General features: G+C 28.4%; 1 long non-coding RNA gene across 1 annotated transcript in view; it reads right to left on the bottom strand.

Annotated features, from left to right (window-relative positions):
- Positions 1 to 2,981: 2,981 nt before the first annotated feature.
- LOC105456328 overlaps positions 2,982 to 5,199 on the bottom strand; it is a 9,235-nt gene continuing 7,017 nt past the window's right edge. The window contains exons 2-3 of the long non-coding RNA XR_975232.1: positions 3,498 to 3,622; positions 2,982 to 3,260 (exon numbers count right to left, since the gene is read on the bottom strand). This is a non-coding gene — a long non-coding RNA (uncharacterized LOC105456328). The remainder of the gene's footprint in view (positions 3,261 to 3,497; positions 3,623 to 5,199) is intronic.

Below are 5,199 nucleotides of genomic sequence, written 5' to 3'. Positions count from 1 at the left end.
CGCGGGTTTTGCGATACTCGCGAGGAGAATTTTTGCTGCACTTACATTCGCGCACGTCCGAGCGAGGCGCCGGGTGGAGGGGCGCGAAGGAAAAGGGCGCGAAGGCGAGGAGGTTGGTAGTCATAAAGAGATGCCGAGAAGAAATAGGGGAAAGGTGGAAGTTAGCCTGCCGTGGGCCGTCGGTTTACGAGGTGCGGTCGGGCAAAGAATAAAACCCGGGAAATTTTTATTAATAGTCCTGCGACCAACCGTCGCGCCGGACGAATGCTTCACGTAAAGAATAAAATTAACATGGCTAAGATATCGAAGCGTCTGCAAGTGTCACAGATATATATTTTCCTTTCAGGGATTACCATATTTTTATCTTTATAGAATATACATAAAGAATTCCTGCGGTCGCGGAACTTTTACGATTAAGAACATTTAAATATGTTTACTTGATGATAACTATATGTGTGTAGGTAAATAAATAAATTTTCTCATCCATCTCCTTCTTTTTATGTTCCACTAGAGATTACTATCATGCTGATCTGGAATGGCGAAACATGCTAACATATGTGTGCCAAGCCGAAAATCTGAAAGTGGAAATAAAGGAGTGCCATTATATTAATATGGCACTCCTTTTTAGTATTATTTATGTTTGACTACTATTTTTTTCTTTATCAATATGTATAAAAAAAAGAGAGTATATTACATATAACTAAATAAAAATATCATACTAATATGGCACTTTTTTCATGCTTTTTTGTATTTATAACTATGGTACTATTTTTTTCTTCATATATGTATATTTTAATCTATCAAACCGAATATCTTGAAAAGTGAGACTGACAAACAAAAGTTGTAGAATATAAAGGAAGATAAATAACGATAAAATCAATTTCCTCAAAAAATCGATTTTTTTAATTTTTCACATGGAAGTGACTCCACTTTTTTTAAATGAAATGATAGGATTTTTTCAAATAATATGATTTCTCTAATTATTCTACATATAAAAATACTAATAAGGGAACCTCGTAAAGTGTCAAATTTTTATTTTAATGAAATTTGGTACACTTTGAGGTCACATAAATAAGATGAATTTAGAAATTATCAGTTGGTGCTAAAAACGGTTTAAAGGGATGAAACCAACCTTTATATGTAAATTAATTATTTTTTTCGTTATATCTTGAAAACTATTCAAGATATCATAAAATATTTTATATATATGTTTTATATTATTTCGATTTTGATACATTAGACCAGTTATGCCATTTTGAATTTAATTCGTAAACGCAGCGAAATAATAGTCTTATTACTTATTGTTAGTTTCTAGATCTTATGGAATCGATAAATCTGTTCCTTACTAAATAATTTATTTTTACACAAATAATAAAATGTTTAATTATTTATTAAAATTATTAGAATTATTGGTCAACCGTACTGGATCGGTCATTTAGAATTTTAAAATTATTTTTAATTCGTGATCAGCGATACAAAAAATCCTCAAGTACAAAGTTTCAAAAGAATGGTCTAATACAAAAATTCGTGACACAAAGAGTTAATCAAATTAACAATAAAATAAAATGCATTTCTTAAATACTGTTCCATTAATAAATGAGATTGTATATGTACAAAATAAATGCACTCAAGTTAAAGATATTACATGGCGCATCATTATTATTACGATATAAAAAAAAGAAATGAATAATAACTATTACAATATATGTCATAACCAATTGTATTAATATATAAATAAATAATCTTACATACATATAACAGCAATACAATTTAAATATAGTAATATTAAAGAACTTTTATATACATTATCAAATGTTTAATTATTAAAGAGGAGTCCGGCTTTGTGTAAGAACTGTATTTAAAACCCGACAAATATTGCGGCGCGCAATATTTAAATGCATGCGAATATTAACTATATTTTATTGTTAATAAATAAGACAGGTTTTCTAACCTCACTTTTTAACTTCATTTTAAACGATTCATATGATGCTTGCAGACAGAGAGCAGTATAATTTGCCGTTTTTCTATAAAAGCTACCTACCGATATTGTAAAATTAATTGTTCCTATAGAAAGCAACGCGATATCAGGCAATTACAACAAAATACTAACAAGTCTAACCTGATAATACTTACGAAATAAATATTGCGATACTTACTGAAATTCTAACAATTAAAATTAAAATGACAAATCTTAATATTTACTTTTGTTGAACATTATCCACAATTGCGAAGCCAATTTATAACAAGCTGTCAGTTTATAATAATTAAGTGACATTTATATCTTAACAATGCTGCGACTGCAAACCGAATGCATTCTATCGTTTTATTTTTATTTAACATTCAATGAATAATAAGGATAAAATGATGACATGAGGACACTCGGGTGCTTTCGAACGCTTGTTGGCCAACTTAACATGAAAAAAGTGATCCATCTTATCCAAATTATAAGGGAAACTGTCTTAGTATTTGTAAATAAGTAGTCAAAATGAAAATACAAATTATAAGTTACAATTTATAGACCTTTTACTGTGTATGTAATGTTGATTACGGTAGCTTAACTATAATTGATTTGATAATATAACAGCTTTTAGACACGTGTAAAACTGTGCTGGCAATTAAAAGTAAAAACATTATATGTATATAATATTATAGATTATTGTTATTTTGAGTAGTGTACGCACATAAACTACTGTGAATATTGATTATCATTGAGAACGACAACACAAATGCATTATTTAACAATTATTAGGAAAATTACAGCACATGGCCATTTTTTCCTTATGGCCATAATATCCGAGTTTACCTTATTTGCTTTCAAAAGAAATATGCAATTATTCATTTATTTTCTTCTTTCATCTGAAACATTTTTTTGTATCTTTAATAATTTCGCTGATAATTGGCTGTTTTAATTAAAGTAATCTTAAAATAATCTGGTTGCAATCTTACATGTATATTATTAATGAATAAGACAGAGAATAGTGTTTGCTCTTGAATATATTTATTTAAAGTTATAACAGAGAAATTCTATTTTCTATTTTATAAACATAAATAGAAATAGCGCCATAGTCAAATATAAGGAAAGATCTTAAGCGATATTATTATTTTAGTATCATTGCTCTGGCATATTTAGTGAATATAATGCAGGGCAAAGAGATCTGTTATTTAATTTACTTTTTTCCAAATGAGCCATCCCATGCACAGTAATTGTGCCCTTGTTTTTTACATAACAAATGAGGACAGCAATCATCATCCTTGGTACACTAGAATATTAAAAAGTAATATTTAGAGTTGTGTCATTTGACATTCAAAATTAATATTAATTTGCGGATAATATTGCATCGATACAAATGTGAAACATTTTCTTGCTAAGTTCATATAGATTATACACAGAACAAAATCTGAATTAAAAATTTAGCTCTAATATCGTTTCTTTTGTAAGTCTTTATAATGCGGAAAACGACTATCTTTCATAAAATATATATTGTATAAATACTTACGCCCCCAAGGAAATAACGGCATCCTTCTTTATCCACACCCGCCATAGCATAACAAAATAGCCATAGCATAACGACAGTAATGGAAATAACGAATCTTGTCTCTCTCTTCATCTTGTCAATATTTTCTGTAATTATTATTTTTATATAATTTATTTAAATGAAATTAAATAGAAGGAATAGTCTCCAAGGAATAGATCAAATTTAGTGATATAAAATGTGAAATAATTGCTTATGAGAGCCGACACGGTTGTTTGTTTGTGAAATTCTTATTGTTGCAATATTCAACCACAAACTATCTGCACGCCGCACGGTTTGTCGGTCTTGAAACACAGCTCTTTTGCACGAAGCCAGAAACTTGTAACTAATTAAATTGACGAACAATTTAATATTTTTTGATACTAATATGCATCTATAAAATTTCCCTCCCCTCAATTCCCGGCTGAGAGCTGAGATGTTATTTATCGCAATAAATTTCTTTACATGTTTGGGGAGAGAGGAATCTTAAAAATAGATGAATATTAGCATTGAAAAATATTAAATTATTTGTCAAATTAATTAGTTACAAGTTTCCGGTTTCGTGAAAAAGAGCTGTGTTTCATGACCGACAAACCGTGCGGCGCGCATATCGTGTATGATTGGATATTGTAACAATAAGAATTTCATACACCAACACCCGTGTCGGCTCTCATAGGTCATTATTTCACTATATTTGATATAATTTAATTATTTGTTTTATATATAATATCTATTTATATTTTTATATAATGTATTTATTTATTTTTTAATATTTATTATTCGATATGCGCATACAATATACCTAATATGATAATAATACATGTATAGAAATTGCCATTTTAATTTACGTGAATTTATATTTTAAATGGTAAAACTTAAATAATAAAATTTAAAAATAAAATAACTTAAAATAAAATAAAATGAAAAAGGCTCAATAAATGACAAAATAATAATTAAAATGTGGGCTATGAGCAGAGTTATTCAAAGCTCTAATATAATGAGTTAGTACATTAACGTAATATAATAAAAACGGACGTTTTGTCTTACATCAAATCATTCTCAATGTTAAACGATAAAATTAAAACAAGAAAAAAAATTTTTTAAACATAAAACGGTGAAAATAAAAATACGTCTATTATTAAATCTTTATTCGCAAAATAAAATGTTGTAACAATACTAAAATCGAAAATTCAAACGCAAATCTTCAAATTATTGCAGTGGACAGACGTAGAGAAGTATAAAACAGAAACGTACGGTTCTTCCAAATTTAAAGCAGAAATATACCTACCATTTGACTTTTATAGCTTAAGACTTGACTTTCTTTGACTTGGCTTTGACTTTCGATACATAACACAAAACTGTCACTTTTATACTGTTAATTATTTTAAATTGTAAACGATTTACGGACTCCTGAATTCAGCTACTTAGGTTTCCACAATGTTACTGACTTTTACAATGATAATTTTTGACCTTGTCTCTGCTTCAAATCTGGGAGGACTGTATTTTTCTGTTTTATACTTCTCGACGACTGTCCACTGCGATTATTTGAGGATTTGCGTTTGAATTTTCGATTTTGATATTGTTACGTTATTTTATTTTGCAAACAGAATTTTAATAATGAACATATTTATATTTTCGCCGTTTTATAATAAAAATTTTTGTTTCTTGTTTTAATTTTATTGTATAA

This window comes from Wasmannia auropunctata, unplaced genomic scaffold (genome assembly GCF_000956235.1).
Source record: "Wasmannia auropunctata unplaced genomic scaffold, wasmannia.A_1.0 LD335709.1, whole genome shotgun sequence".
Lineage (NCBI taxonomy): Eukaryota > Metazoa > Arthropoda > Insecta > Hymenoptera > Formicidae > Wasmannia > Wasmannia auropunctata.
This window is presented reverse-complemented; position numbering and strand designations above follow the sequence as displayed.